The sequence below is a fragment of the Erinaceus europaeus genome, chromosome 8, assembly GCF_950295315.1.
Source record: "Erinaceus europaeus chromosome 8, mEriEur2.1, whole genome shotgun sequence".
Classification (NCBI taxonomy): Eukaryota; Metazoa; Chordata; class Mammalia; order Eulipotyphla; family Erinaceidae; genus Erinaceus; species Erinaceus europaeus.
Genome location: NC_080169.1, coordinates 46,024,185 through 46,041,786, shown reverse-complemented (window position 1 = coordinate 46,041,786; position 17,602 = coordinate 46,024,185).

The following is a 17,602-nucleotide window of genomic DNA, read 5'->3' as shown; positions in this document are numbered from 1 at the left end:
AGGTGAGGAGACTGGGGCTTGAACCAGGTTCCTTATGCTGGCTCTTGAACTTGAGCCACTTGTTCTTAACCTGCTGCACTATGGCCCGACTCCCTGTGTGAGTATTTTTTAATGTATTGTAAATTTGTTGTTTAGACTAATTTTTTTCTCATTCTTTTTTTTTTTTTTTTTTTTCTTTTTAACCTATTTGTATACCAGTACAGGCATTTGACAGGACTAATCCTTTTCTTCACTGGACATTAGGTTTTTGGGAAAAAATTAACAACAGTGAAAACATTTCAATCTGAAGATAGTAAAATTGCTCTATCAGTATTTTGTACTGATTTCTTTCTTTAGATTTAGCACATCATTTGTTTGTTTCCCAGCTGGAGCATTTTAACGAATCTCCTTTTACAATTTCATTGCTACCTTGGTCCTTATAATATATAGATTCCTGATATGGCAAGGCATTCTGCTTTCTGGCTTTGTGTGTTTGATTCTATCTTCATCTAACAGTTTTTGGGGGTTGTTAGCTTATTAAATCTTAAAACACTGGCTACTCAGGGGAACTATCACTTTCCCATAATGACTTGATGTCACATCTTAACTAGAACCATTTTATCATTCTGATAAAGTTCCTCTCAAGAGTGAAGTTATGTTACTGGGTTAACAATTCAGAATTAGCCTCAAATTTTAAATTTATAAATATGCTAAAAAACACTTACTCTGTACCAGAAAAATATAATAAATGACTACAATTATAAAAAGTAACATATTTTTTCCAAATTGATAATAAATTCAGCAGCACATCTGTGAATCACAGAGTACAAGACAGACAAAATCTTATTACTAAAATATCTGGCTAACAATATAATTTATTGCTATATGTGGGAGCACTTGCAAACACTTCACTAAAATATTTAACATTTCATCTAAAAATACCTATTTTTAAGATATTTTAAAATTTGACCCCTAAAGAATATTATTAAGTGATGATTTTACTTGTTATGAAACAGAAAATTTCTAGGGAATATACACATTACTAAAATGTGTTTCTTGTTTGACATTATGAATTTATTGTTTTCAGAACCAGTAATAATAAAATTTCTTTTTACTAAATAAATGCATTGACTTAATTAAGACAATTTACCAGTTTGTGAAAAGCTAAGAAAATCTGTCAAAAAGTTATTAAGCTTCCTGGTGGCATCTGGAACCTGGTGATTGAAAAGAGAGTTAACATACGAGGCCAAACAAATTGTTGAGCAATCATGGGCCCAAAGCTTGGAATAGTGGAGAGGAAGTGTTAGGGAGGTATTCACTGCAAACTCTAGTGTACTTCTGCTTTCAGGTATATATTTTGCAGTAGTTTTTGGATACGTGTGAACATAAGCTCTCTCTCACAGAAACTGGTGTATATCTAGGTTATGGGACTTTGTTAGAAAGTGAACCACCTGAGATGAAATTAGAGTGTACTATAAAAGGAAAGGTCTCACCTGAGTAATGAGGCTGAAGGGTTGTCATTCCACACGTGAAGTCTCTGGACACAGTCTGAGGTGAAGCATATTGAGGTGGCAATCGTTGCATTGGTTAGGTTGTGATTGGCGGATGCAATATTATTTGGTATGGATTGGGAGATGCATACGGGAAAGTGGGCCCTGTCCAAGGGTTCCAGGACTGGGGGAAGTAGGGGGTCTATAGTGGAGATGTGAGGTTCCTGCTGTCTTAGGGTTCAAAAAGACAATGGATAGTTAATGTTATCATCACATTGTTTGGTAATTGGGTTAACTTTGAAAAGTCCTTTTGTTATGGTTTGCTGTACAGTATCCAGTATCTTGTATATAGCTGTGCTATTGGATGCTTCTAATCTACTTGGTCTAGGCTTCTGAGAGAGTCCGCATATCAAATACACAGCCTATATATTAAAACGATTCAGTTTGTGTTTTGAAAAACTTTGAGACATACAATTGATTTTCCCCCTCTCATATTGATTAACATCCTGGCCAGGCTTCCCTGGATTGAAGATCCCACCAATATGTCCTGGAGCTCAGCTTCCCCAGAGACACACCCTACTAGGGAAAGAGAGAGGCAGACTGGGAGTATGGACCGACCAGTCAACGCCCATATTCAGCGGGGAAGCAATTACAGAAGCCAGACCTTCTACCTTCTGCAACCCTCAATGACCCTGGGTCCATGCTCCCAGAGGGATAGAGAATGGGAAAGCTATCATGGGAGGGGGTGGGTTATGGAGATTGGGTGGTGGGAATTGTGTGGAGTTATACCCCTCCTACCTTATGGTTTTGTTAATTAATCCTTTCTTAAATAAAATAAAATAATAAATTAATTTAAAAAAAGAAATGTTAATTTGGGGGTTTGTACTGTTATATGGAAAACTGAGAGATGTTATGCATGTACAAACTATTGTATTTATTGTATTTACTGTCGAATGTAAAACATTAATTCCCCAATAAAGAAATTTAAAAAAAGTTATTAAGCTGTACTAAGAATATGCAATGACTTCTAGGTTTGGGGTAATCAAGGTGGTCTCTTGATGTTACAACTTTTCTTGTCTTGTCTTGTCTTGTCTTGTCTTGTCTTGTCTTGTCTTGTCTTGTCTTGTCTTATCTTGTCTTTTCTTCTTTTTTCCTCCAGGCTTATTGCTGGTGTTCAGTGACTGCACTACGAATCTACTGCTCCTGGAGGCCTTTTTTCCCATTGTAGTTGTTATAGCTGTTGTTGTAGTTAGATAAGAGGGACAGAAATTGAGAGAGGGGGAGCCAGGTGGTGGCGCAGCCAGTTAAGTGCACGTGCCGCAAAATGCAAGGACCAGCATCAAGATCCTGGTTCAAGCCCCTGGCTCTCTACATGAGGGGAGTCGCTTTACAGGCTGAGAAGCAGGTCTGCAGATATCTGTCTTTCTCTTCCCCTATCTGTCTTCTCCTCCTCACTCCATTTCTCTCTGTCCTATCTAACAATGACGACATCAACAACAAGAACAATGATAAACAATAAGGGCAACAAAAGGGGAAAAAATTAAAAAATAAAATAGTGAAAAAAAAAAGAAAGAAAGTGAGAGAGGAAGAAAGAAGAAACACCTGAAGACCTGCTTCACTGGTTGCAAAGCGACCGACCCCCCTATAGGTTGGGATCTGAGGGCTGGAACTGGATCGTTACTCTGGCCCTTGCGCTTTGTGCCATGTGTACTTAACCCACTGAGCTACTGCCCAGCCCCATTACAACTTTTCTTTTCCATGGCCTCATAGGCTTTTGGAAAAAAAGTGATATGACATAAAAGATTTATGTAAAAATCCCATTTGACTCAGCATTAAATAATTATTTATTGTAACATTTATTTCAATTACATATTTTGGCTGAAATCATCAGAATTAATGTCAAGGATGGAGGCAAACCGTGTAAAATGTAATTTAAACATTCAAATTATATTACAGTCAATGTTGAAACATGTTGAATACCTTAATCAGGACATTAGCTGTTGGTATACTTTTAAATTCTGCTTCTAAGACCCTTTCTGTTTCATTGGTTTAATCCCCCCTGCTTAACACTGTGTGCTATTTACATAACCACTGTTAACTAATCACCACCCTGCCTCCAGGGCATTGTTTTAATCCTCACTGTTTTGTAAGCTTTTTCCTTCTCCCCACCCCCTATCCTATGTACATCCTCTTCGGACCTGACTCTTCTGCCTCAGGATATATAAGGACAAGATTGTGATTAGAGATAGTTTAGATTGTGCTGTGTTCCACATGAATAAAGACTGAACTGTGTACCACTTAGCCATGAGTCCCTGGATGTCTGTCTCTTCCGCCCGCAGAACTAGCCCGACAATTAGCCATTTTCTATCACAAGATTTAATATTCAAAATTATGAGTACTGTGAACTGGGGATATAGCATAAGGGTTATGAAAATAAGACTTGTAGGACTGAGGGCCCTAAGTCCCAGGTTCAGTCTCCAGCATCATTATAAGCCAGAGGTGAACAGTATTCTGGTAAAAAAAATAAAATAAAAAATATATAGAATATATAGAATCTATATATATATATATATATAATCTATATATATATAGAATAAATGCTTTGTTCACTATTTTTTCATCACTGTATCTTTAATGCCTTATCCAAGTCATTATCTATATTTAAGTGTTTGAAAATCATCATAATGAGTTATTATAAAAGATTTAATCAGAGAGTTAGTCTATACTGCTAGTCAGAATAAAAAGGAAATTATTTCATTTTTAACCCTCACCCTCACAATAATGTTTAAATTGTTATTATTTTCATTTCCAAAGAGAAAAATATAATAGTAGTGTTTATAAGTGACATTTTAGCAAATTGTCATTTAAATAAAACAATTCTACCACTAAAATAAAATTATCAGATAGGACCGCTAAGGTATATTGTGTTTAGAATGTATTAGAAATTGTTCTAAGTTTTTAAAATTGATCTTCATTTAACTTTAAAAATATCATTTCTTTGAATTTACTGTTTAACAGGTTAATATTTTAGATATACTTTTATATATGTTAGGTTAAAATATAATCTTGAAGGAGTGGTCAATTTTATTTTTTGTTAAAATTGTACAGTCTTAGCAAAAGTAAGGTAGTCTAAAATATATAAAGGAGACAACATGAAGATAGAAAATAAATGAGTTCTTACTATAAGCCATTAATCCCCCTAATAAAAAAACAAATTATATTAATTCTGAAAGAAAATATCTGAGTTCTAATAATTTGTGATTGAGTATAATTGCTATAAGCATAACACTATAGATAATAAATAAATATATAAAACATAGATATAAAATAATTTGAAAATATGGATTTTTCAATCTGTGACATCAATATAAATAAGTAAAATGTATATTAAAAAAGGAAAGTAATGTTAAAGTGAGTTTTTTTATTAGTATCCTTTGATAATAAGTGGCACAAATTCTTGTAAAATTTCACAATTTATGAAAGAAATATTGTGAGGACCCTTATGCTTAATTGTGTGCAATATTTGCCTAATATATTTCAATCAAGTTGTATTGAATTTATGACAAAATGAGGAAGAAATAATTTTATATCACAGCAAGAATTGGTCATATGCAGATTTATTTCCTTTATGGACAGAACTGTGTCTACCTAAATTTGTATTGCTGCAATTCAAACTCTATGTACAAAAGAATGTAGCTCTAGGAGACAATACTTTTAACGGGATAGCTAAAGTTACATGAAATCATATGGATTGTCCTAACCCATGTGATAGTATTTGAAACAAAATTTTTTATAAAATGATTACATTAAAATGAGGCTATAATATAATAGACTGTTAGTCCAGTACTGTTGATGCTCCTGTGTGATGAGAAAGAAGCAAGAAAGGAGGCAAAGAAAAAAAAAAATCATGTGAAGACACAGTAAGAATACTACCCATCGGTAATACACCCCCCCACTACCACCAAAAAAAAAAAAAAAAAAAAAAGAACACTAGGAGAAACCTAATGTTAGACTTCCAAAACTATATGGAACAAATGATGTCTGTTGTTGTTTAGTAAGTCAGTCTATATTCTGTTATAGTAACTGTAGTAAACTAATAAAATCCAGATCTGCATGGAACTTCATTTTACAGAGTAGAATTTTCACTTCTTTTGTATAAGTGAGATAAGTCTCTTTTTATGGGTAAACCAATGTACATTCAAACCATTATTTAATGGACAGCTATTTTTTCAAGCTTCTAAATGTCTACAGGATCAAGGCAGTATGCATTGTGTATTTGTGTAGTGGCTTAACTTAATATGTTTTCTGAGAATCCAATTCTTAGTTTATAGCACACACTTTGAACATTGTAGTTTGCTAAAAATTCATGTATACCTTGTTGAGACTCTTAGCAGCAGAGAAACACATCTAGCAAAAGGAAAATAGGTTGCTGAATTAGATTCATGCTTCCTACACACCATGGGATATATATATTCCCAAAGATTCCATTAATTTACTTCACTACAAAACTTCCTAGTATGCACCTTTGAGATATTTTTCGAAAGCTTAATGACCCACAATCAACAGAACACTGTATCCTCTTAGCTCAATTTAGTAAAATGCAGGTACATGAAATTGAAAATGGCTGATCTAGCCTTCAAGGATTGGCCTTTACTAACATACTTTACTAGATTTTGATTTGAGACTTGTTGACCACTGAAAAAAAATTACACTTTTCACTTTTAAAAATATGTTTTTGATTTGAGACTTGTTGACCACTGAAAAAAAATTACACTTTTAACTTTTAAAAGTGTTTTCTACTGAAAAAGTATTTTTATACTGATTTATTATATATAATACATGATCGATATATAGTCATCAGTATTTACTCCTTGTAATTAAAATTTTATTGACATTATTTTTGTTGTTACTGGGGTTTCACCACTCTGAGCTAAATTTTTGTAGATTAAAAAAAAAAAAAAGAAAGAAAGTAAAAGAGAAACAGAAGGAGAAAGGGAAAGACAACACAGCACCAAAGCTTCCCACAACTAGATGGGGGCCTTATTCAAACTTGGGTCTCATGCATGGCAAAATAGGAAAGCTATATACAAGCTATCTCACCAGTTATATTGTGTTATCTTTTTCACTGTATTTCAGATGCTTCTATTTATTAGGAGTTAGATATAACCAAGGTGCATTCGCTTCCTGATTGCTAATTAGCTTTTGTGAAAGTTCTGCCTGCTATATTTGACTGCTATATTCCTGAATTATGTAAATGAGTATGGACTGAATGGTAGTTGCCAAATTCTGTAAATTTACTGTTTCTAGGAAGACATACAAGAAGTCATCAGATTTCAATAAGAAAAGGATGAAGAAAATATCATTGCCTCGAAAGTAACTTACAGATAATTATATTCTGTTAGAAATCAAGAAACACACACACACACGGTTTAGTTTAGACTAAACTGTTCATCAAATGAATATTTTTTACAAAACCATCCTAAACAAATTTTGTTTAAAACCTCTAAGATAAAGTGCCTCAACTTTCTATTGCAAATACCTGGTAACTGTATTTGCATTGCTTCCTGAGACATTTGAGGTCATTGTGAGCACTGAGATTCAGCAGTTTCAACAGCAAGAGGCTATACCAATGAAGAAAGTGTTATGTAATGAAGAACCTGGCTAGACAAACAGTATCAGAGAGATTGTGCAGTTTTGTTCCACTACACAATATGAATCCATTCAATTGTGTTCCTCTATTAAAACAGTATGTTCTTAACTGATACTTTCTAATTATTTCTAAGTAAAGGTTATGTCTGAATTTCATAATAGTTTTACCTTTGAAGTAGTTAAATGAACTCTAAAATTCCAAATCCATTATTTATTTATTTATTTATTTATTTATTTATTTATTTTTATTTATTTATAAAAAGGAAACACTGGCAAAACCATCGGGTAAGAGGGATACAACTCCACACAATTCCTACCACCAGAACTCCATATCTCATCCCCTTTCCTGATAGCTTTCCTATTCTTTAACCCTCTGGGAGTATGGACCCAAGGTCACTGTGGGATGCAGAAGGTGAAAGGTCTGGCTTCTGTAATTGCTTTCCCACTGAAAATGGACTATGCATGACAGGTCGATCCATATTCCCACCCTGCCTCTCTCTTTTCCTAGTGGGGCGGGGTTCTGGGGAAGCAGAGCTCCAGGACACATTAGTGGGGTTGTCTATCAAGGGAAATCTGGTTGGCATTATGGTAGCATCTGGAAATTTGGGCTGAAAAGAGAGTTAACATATAAAGCCAAACAAGTTGTTAACTAATCATGAGGCTGGAATAGTGCAGACGAAGAGTTGGGGGAGGGTGTCTCCCATTTGCAGATAGCTAGTAGTCCTATTTTAGTTATATTCCAAAGGGCCCATGACTACACTAGTTTGTTTTCTCTTCCCTGAGCCTGACATCTGATATGCAGGTGGATCCAAGTTATTGTCTAAGGGAGATGATGTCATGGCTGGAAAAAAGGACCAGAAAGCTGGATCAGGGAAGAGAGTAGCTCCCAAATATAGGAAAGGTGTGTATATATTGGTGACTGTAAACCCCATCTATTTGATGTGATCTGGGTGGGGCCCATATTCAGCTTAGTAGCCTATGTGACCTCTGCATCCATGTAGATCTGAGCTCACACTCTGTGGTCTTGAATAGGAACATTCTAAGATGCCTCAATATAGACCAATCTTCCTCAGGTGTAGCATAGAGTATGTTGTCCATCCTCCCTTCAAAGGATGGAACATTCTCTAATGTTGTTGTTCCAAGTTGAGGGCAAGGTTCTATGGGAGCCCAGAAAAGGGTCTAATGTTTTGTTCCTCAAAGAGATGACCTGTAACAATGGAGAGAGGGATCTATTCGAGACCTAGGCCCATCATGAATGTTTGGGACTCTTAGGACTCCCTGACTAGGGGCCCAGCTGATGGGGTGGTCTGATAGTGACTAAAGAGTCATCATGAAAGTATTCCAGTCTGTTGCCCTTATTCAGCTTTTGCAGTTCATGCTTTGGATTGAGTGAGATAACTGTAATAGAAAGTAGGTTAAGTAGACACTATTTCATTATGAACTTTATACTAACAGTAGACTATTGTGTACTTTTGCTTTCAGGTATATATTTTGCCCTAATTTATGGATACATGTGAATCTATGCTCTATCTCATGGGACCTGTTCTATATCTAGGTTTTGGGCCTCTTAAGGAATTGAACCACCTGGAATGGAATTAGAGGATACTATGAAAGGAAAGGTCTCACCCAAGTAATGAGGGTGAAGGGTTGACAATCCATGCCTAATGTCTCTGGATACAGTCTGAAGTGAATCTTGCTGAGGTGGTACTCTTTGCATTGATTAGGTTGGGATTGGGGGATGCAATATCATTTGGTATGAATTGAGAGAAGCATGCAGGAAAGTGAGCCCGACCCTAGAGGTTCCAGGACTAGGGGAAATATAGGAAGCAGGAGACCCCTGCTGTCTTAGGATTTAAGAAGACAGTAGATAGTTAAGGTATAATCACATTATTTGGCCATTGGGTTACTTTTGAAATATCCGTTTGTTAGGATTTGCTGTATCATGCACAACATCAGCATAATTTATGTCCTTTGATATTATTTGTATATAGCTGTGTTACTGATTGCTTCTGTTCTCCCTGGTCTAAGCTTTTAAGAGTCAACATATCAAAGACTCAGCCTATGGTCTGTACATTAAAAGCTTTTAGACATTAAATCAATTTTCCTCTCTCATATTAATTAAATAGTGTTTTATATGACTACAAATAGGTTTGTATATAAAGATTGTACCCACCACCAAAAGACTGTGTCCCATCCCATACTCCCACCCTACCGCCTCACCCTCTCCCCTCCACCTCTGCCCCACCCCAGGGTTTTTACTTTGGTGCCCTACTCCAAATTCAGTCAAATTCTGCTTTGAGTTTCCATTTCTGTTCTACTTTCTCAATTCTGTCTATGAGTGGGATCATCCCATACTCATCTTTATCTTTCTGACTTAGCTCACTTAACATAATTCCTTCTAGCTCCATCCAAGATGGGTCAGAGAAGGTGGGTTCATTGTTCTTAATAGCTGTGTAGTATTCCATTGTTTATATATACCACAGCTTTCTCAGCCACTCATTTGTTGTTGAGCACCTGGGTCATTTCCAGGTTTTAGCTATTATGAATTGTGCTGCTATGAACATAAGTTTATACATATCTTTTTGGTTGGGTGTTATGGTGTCCTTGGGGTATATCCCCAGGAGAGGAATTACTGGGTCATATGGAAGATCCATGTCTAGACTTGTGAGAGTTTTCCAGATTGCTCTCCACAGAGGTTGGACCAATTTACATTCCCACCAGCAGTGCAGAAGGGTTACTTTGTCTACACAGCCTCTCCAGCAATTGTTGCTGCTGTCCTTTTTGATGTATGCCATTTTCACAAGGGTGAGTATCTCAATGTTGTCTTTATTTGCATTTCTCTGATATCAGTGACCTGGAGTAATTTTCCATGTGTTTGATAGCCTGTTGGTTCTCTTCTGTAGTGAATGTTCTGTTCATATCCTATGCCCATTTTTGAATGGGGTCATTTGCTTTTCTGTTGCTAAGTTTGCTGAGCTCTTTTTATATTTTGGTTATTAGTCTCTTGTTTGATATATGGCGTGTGAATATCTTTTCCCATTCTGTGAGTGGTCTCTTTGTGTGATGATCTCTTTGGCCATGAAGAAGCTTTTCAATTTAGTATAGTACCATTGATGTGTGTTCCTTTAGTCTTCCTTGCAATTGGATTTGTATCATCAAAGATGTCCTTGAGGTTTAGGTGGGAAAGTGTTCCACTAATGTTTTCCTCTAAGTATTTGATAGTTTATGGTCTAACATCCAGGTCCTTGATCCATTTGGAGATGATTTTTGTTTCTGGTGACATAAAGTAAATCAATTTCATTCTTCTGCATGTTTCAATCCATTTTTCCCAGTACCATTAATTGAAGAGAGCTTTCTTTCTCCATATAATACTTTGGACTCCCTTATCAAAGATTAGATGTCCATAAGCGTGGGTGTTCAGTTTTGGGTTTTCAGTTCTGTTCCACTGGTCTATGTGCCTATTTTTGTTCTAGTACCAGGCTTTTTGATGATGATGACCTTATCAGTTTGAGATATGTGAGTGTGATGCCTCCATTTCTGTTTCTTTTCCTCAAAACTGCTTTGGTGATTCTAGGTGTTTTCTGGTTCCAGATAAATGATTGTAGTTTTTGTTGTATTCTCTTAAAGAAGCTTGGTAGAACTTTGATAGGTATCACATTAAATTTGTATGTGGCTCTGGGGATAATATTCATTTTGATGATATTTATTCTTCTAATCCATGAGCATGTTATGTCTTTCCATTTCTTGGTATCATTTTCTATTTCCTTGAAATAGTTTTCAGTATACAAGTCTTTCACTTCTTTGGTCAGGTTAATTCCTAGGTATTTAATTGATTTTGCTGCAGCAGTGAATGGAGTGATTTCTGGATATCCTCTTCTTCAGATTTAGTGTTTGCATAAAAAAATGCCACTGATTTTTGTGCATTGATTTTCTTAACCTGACACCTTGCTATATTGCCTAATAACTTCCAGTAGCTTTCTGCTGAATTCTTTAGGTTTTTCTCTTCCCTGATTGCTATGGCAAGAACCTTCCAATACTATGTTGAAGAGTATTGATGATAATGAATATCCCTGCCTAGTCCAGAGCTGATGGGGAATGATTTCAGCTTCTGTCTGTTGACTATGATGTTGGCTGTAGGTTTGCTATATATGGGCTCTACTATCTTGAGGAATTTCCAATCTATTCCATTTATTTTTAGTGTTTTGAGCATGAATGGGTTTTGGAGTTTTTTGTTTTGTTTTGTTTTGAATTAGCTAAAAGGAGAGAAAATGGAGAGTGCAGGAAAGAGGGAAAAGAAACAAGCAAGTCCTTCCACAATGGATAGGACACCCAGTCACCTACCAATGGAAAAAACAACAGTTAATTTTGGTCAACTTAAAGAATGAAGAGGGGAAAATGGACATTTTACATAGTAATAGTAATAATAAAATAAAATAGAGTAAAAAATCCTGTCAGTCACCTGCTTGGACTGTCCTATACTAGCTGCAGGCAGCCTGAGCAAAGACAATTATAAGAAGTATCAAAAAAAAAAAAAAATCCTCAGTATTCTTTCCCAGGCAGGGCTGATGCTCTGATTGGTCAAGTATAAGTATTTTGTCACTCAAATAGAGCTCCAGCCACCTAAAAAATGATAAGGAAAACAAAAAGAAAAAGGCTTGGAATGAAACTCCTGATGAGCCAGGAATCTTGGTAAAGAAAACAGCCCAGCTGGCTGCCTGCTAGGAGCTGCTTCCCAGCCCCTGGGGCTGGTTTTGGGTGGGGCGGGTGAGTTCAGAAATAAACCAAAGATTTTCCTTTCTTTGTCCTTTTGGCTTCTGGTTACCAGCCTGAGAATGCATTACAGGACTCTTTTTGGTGTCACCCTGACCACCCCTTGTTCACCCTCCTACTGATGGCCAGGTATACTACTCTATCCAGAGAATCCCAGCTTGTCAGCTGCTTCTTTTTGAAGCTGCTGCCAGCTGTTGTTTCCAAGTCACCATCTTGGCTCCGCCCCCAAAACTCCAAATTTATGACATGGTAGAGATGCATAAGTTTTGAGGCTTATAAGATAACATAATTAAAAAAAAATACTTTTGTGCTATCCACTATCCTGACTTCACAAATGTTAGGGAGTGGAAAGGAAGAATAGCTCGAGTTGTTTGTTTGAAACAAATCTTGTTTGAGTGTATCATCATTAATATGTAAATTTACTATACATTACTGGCATATTTCTTTCTTATTTGTTCCTTTCACAACTCAAAGAGAATCATTCAAGACTGTTACTTGTCATTCCTTTTTGACTAGACAGAAAACAAAAAAGTAAAGAAAGACACGAAGGAAGGCATTCTGGTGAAAAAAAAAAGCTTCTTTTAGGAAGCTAAAAAGAACTTTAATTAGTTCTAAAATACCACCTTCTATCCACTGTGTATATATTTTTCAAAGACAAAAAATTGGAGACTAAGGGACCTGGAATGTAAAACGATACAGCTAACTTCCATTATAAAAATATCTGTAATGTAATTCCACGTTCCTAGATTGATTTGATCTTCTTATCTTGGCAAGAAATTGAACACTCCAAATATCACCAATATTTTAATTGTTATAATCAACAGTGATTGATTTCGAATAATTATCCTGAAAAATGAATTAGCTTAAAACCAATCATGCTGCTTACACAAGAGTCTAGTCCAGTTCTGTAATTTATTATTTTTTTAATCACAATTTATTAACACAATAGATTTCTTACATGTTAATGGCTTGAAGAAACTTTGAAAGTTAAAGGGCATAATTTTATTAAAATCCTGATCATGGGTTAAATTATTCTGGAAGGATGCAACATATAATTAAAATAACTAAGAAATCAGAATAAAGGAGTTCGAAAAATTGTCTTTGAGAACAAAGAAGTACTCACTGGCTCTGATTTTATCCACCTGTCAAATAAAGGTGTTTAACAAGTGTTCTCCAAGGTCTTTTACTTTTTTAAAATTCCACTTATGCATTACATAATTCGATTTTATGTAAAGTAATGGTCAATTTTCCATGTGAGGATAAAGAAACACTGGAGAGTAACTAAGGGAATATCTGAAGATGGACTAGTTTATAGGGAGTATGATAGTTGTATTATATTCCATTGCTTATAGGGAAATGCATTCATGAGTCAAGCTCCCTAAATTTTACATACACATTACCTAAAATTTTGCTAACCTGCTGACATTAATTGAGAAATTTTGAGAAGAGACCTGAGAATTTGCATCATCACTAACTACTTTTCTGTGATGTCCTTGCTCTAATACTAGATCACATTTTGACAAGTCTCTAACTTCAAAACTGAGAATAAGGGTAATAATTTAAAAATCATACTCCAAGACTGACTGTAGACAATTATTGAAATGGGCTTAATAAACTATGTAATTCTAACAGGCATTCTGTATTACAGTAATGTCAATGGCTGAGAATTATTATCATATTCCATGGAAATATTTTTTCTACTAGCTCTTCTCTATTCTGTTGATTGTTTTCTTTTTAAACATAGTCGCTGATTTAAATCAAACCTGCATTTCTTTGAAAAATAACCTTGATAAATCAAATTTATGCTTTTGTTACAGTAGCTTTTTTTTAGATGGGGTTCTTTTGTTTATTTTCAAATACATGGAAGACTATTTACTTATTAGACAAAGAAAGAGAGAGTCAGAGACAGAGCACACTGATAATCTCTGCCATATGGTGGTGCTGGGGATTAAACCTAAAACCTCAGAGTCTCAAGCACGAAAGGCTTTTGCATAACTGTTATGCTCTTCCCCAGTCTTTTATTTCATGTATTACCTATTGTCTAGTTACAATGACAGTTAAGTATAAAGGAATTTTGTTTGTTTTTTAATGGCAAGTCTAGGAAACTCCTTAATATTTTAACCATACTTTGTAAAATAACCAGTTTTTTATGGGGGGGGGGATTAATGGTTTATAGTATAGTCTTTAGCAGACTCATCTCCCTTGATTGGTATCTAAGAGACACCCCAGGACTTCAGTGTCTCTTCATCCCCTCCTTTCCTCTCTTTCTCCAGAGTTCTTTGTATTGGTGCAATATGTCACATCCTGTCCAAGTTTCACATTATGTCCTCCCTGACTGTCCTTTTTTCTTAAGTTCCTCCTGTGAGATCATTTGGTATTGATCTTTCTCTTTCTGGATTAGTACACTCAACATGGCACCTTCATGTTCTGACCACGATATTGCAAAGGAGATGACCTCCTTTGGCTGGCTAGGCAGTTAAGTTGTCCCTTTCTTCCCTCAATGCTCCATGTGTGTTCCTCTCAAAGCTATGGACTAGATCAAAGAGGAAGGCCTTCCTTGGACAGACACAGTGGACCAATTTTGTGTTGTGGTATTCCATTGCTAGAACCTCCAAAAAAGCTCTCAGTGTCACTAGGTTTGAACTGTACAAACTGGGAAAACTCTGGTACTGTGATGTCTCTTCCTCTATCGGTATCTATCTGTATTTCTTTTTTCTTTATCCACCAGAAAAATTCAACACAATGCTGAGAAATAACACACGTTTGAGATCCCAACAGCACCAACATATTAATAAAAATTAATAATTAAAATTAGAAAAAGACAAATTTAAGTAAATTGCATTAAAAGCCTTCAAATTTTGTTATGTGATTGTATTATTTTTCTTCTATGTACCTAATCTAAGAGCTATTTATCACCCTTTCTTTGTTGATCTATAGTGCTTTCTTTAAGAGAAATTTATGCATTGCAAATTATGAACAAATAGACTCTAGACTTGATGCTAACGAAGAAAACACTTAGAGCAGTATTTTGTCACAGTTTAATATAATATTGTATTATTGAATGTGCAAACTATCTTACAACAATCTAATTCATTGTATTCTGAGAAGGGGCAATCATTTTAATATAAATATAAGCTTTACCTCATTAGTAGTATTGAATATTTTTTTAACTTTATTTACTTCTTGGATAGAGACAGCCAGAAATTGAAAGGGAAGGGGGTGATAGAGACAGAGACAGAGAGACACCTGCAGCACTGCTTCACCACTTGTGAAACTTTCCCCTTGCAGGTGGGGACCGGGGACTCGAACCTGGGTCCTTGCACACTGCAGCATTGTGCTCAACCAGGTGTGCCACCACCTGACCCCCAAAATGAACATTTATTTAGAAAAAAAAAAAAGCACACACACACACACACACAGGAAAAAAGATGAAACATATTGGGAGGATCAAAATGTATTTCTTTTTTATATTTTAGATTATTTATTTATTTATTTATGATTTAATAATGATTGACAAAATTTTAGGATAAGAGTGATACAATTCCACATAGTTCCCACCACTAGAGTTCCTTGTCCCATCCCTCCACTGGAAGGTTGCCTATTCTTTGTTCCTCTGGGGGTATGGACCAAAGGTCTTTATGGGGTATAGAAGGTGGAAGGTCTGGCATATAATTGTTTATCCACTGGCTATGGACATTGTCATGTTGATCCATGCCCCCAGTCAGTTTCTGATTTTCTCCGATGGAATAGGACTCTAGGGAAGTAATGTTCCAGGACATATTGGTGAGGTTGTCTGCCCAGAAAACTCAGATTGGTGTCATGGTATCATCTGCATCTCGGTGGTTGAAAAGCAGTAAGATATAAAGCAGAACAAATTGTTTAATAATCAGTAACCTAAATGTAAGAATAGATGAGATACTCCTAGCTGTGACTATGGAACTATGTGAACACAGACTGACAGGGATGCAGAGTTCACACAGGCTCCTGTGTTTAATATGGATAGATACGGGTCATAGGGCTGTTCCATGGGGTTTACAGTTAATGGCATTTATATACTTTTCCCATATTGGGGAGCTACTCTCTGCCCTGATCCAGCTTTCTAGTCCTATTCCCAACTCTGACACCATCTTCCTGGACAATTGGGTTCAGGTAAAAATTAGTAAAGTCATGGGCCCCTTGGAATATACCTAAAAAAGAATTCCTACCTTTTTTTCCCCACACGAAGACCCTTATATCCATCTGCTTGATTCTTACCTTTAAGATGAATTTTTTAGGGAAGGAAGGCTTCACTGAAAATGGTGATATGATCAGAAACCTAAGGAAGGAGAAGAGAGAATTCTGCTGTTATAATGTGACTGGATGATAGGTAGTTATCCTATGGTTTTGTCAGTGTTTTCTTTTAATAAATAAAAAAATGAACAAACAAAAATTATGTTTGCTACATTATACTTTTTTTTTTTTACTTCTGTGTAATCTTGGGAGCATAAGCAGTTCTGAATAAAAGCATCATGTGCAATTATTTTCATTTCAGAAAAGACAATTATGGGCCTTACATTGAAGATAGGATAAAAAAGAATTGAGAATCAGGAAGATAAGATGGAATACGTGTTGAAAAACCATAACTCACAGAACAAATCTGACTTTCCGTTTTTAGTGAATCAAGTTTTATTTGCACATAGCCATATTTAATTGCGTATTGTTGATGGCTTCCTTCACATTGTGACTGTTCATTATTTGCAAAAGGGCCACAGGATACTAATTTATTAATTGAGACAGTTTGATTCATTTCACTATTTTTAGAAGGATTGTGGGCAGGGGAAGCCTGGAAATTTTCAGGTACAGATCAAATTTAAAAATTTTCAGTTTAGTCTTTGAGTTTCCTACCACATCCCATGACTTATTTAGTAAAGAAAATTACATTTCTGAACCTAAAATTAAGCAAGGTAGTCTGGATGAATGACACCAATTTTGGAGTTTTTAGCATAAAACATTTAAACTCATGAAAAAGTCACAGGGGGTGATGATACAAACAAAAAAGTTGTTTTTAAGTTTAGAACTGAGGCTTGGTTCTAAACCAAGAGGGGTTTCCAGTTCTGGGAAGTCATGCAGGTATTTTAAAATTAGCAAAGTGGAATGAGAAGGAACTAGTAAAACACAGAGATAAAGAAAAGCACATGACATTTTTAATGCCAAGTGAAGACCATATTTCAAGATGATCATTATCAGTCATTGTAAGTACGGCTTGTCTTTAAGATAAGATGAGAATGGAAAATTTATTATTGACTTTTAAAAGTGTGAAGATAGTAATAACTGAGAGAAGTTTGGTGGCATATAAGGTGAAATCCTGGTTGAACTGAATTCAAGAAAGTATAGAAAAACAGGAACTTAAGGTAGCTTAAAAAAAAAAAAAACTCATGAGAGAAATAAGGTAGCAAAAGGATGTAGTGCCAGGAGCCAAAACCTTAGCTAAGTCTCTCACATAACCGGTGAACGGACATTCCGATCATTGTAACTGTGATTACCATCTAACTGTTTGGAAAGTTGCTCACCCACCTCCCTCCCCCACTACCTTAGCAGAACTTCCTCCTTGTTTGTGCATAAATTGTGACTGCAAAATAAAATTTTCAGAGCTTGATCAGAAACCTGTCTTGCTCTCATTCTTCGTATCTCTTGTCCCCTCCATTCTCTCGCCCCCTACCCTAGGTTTCCGTCGA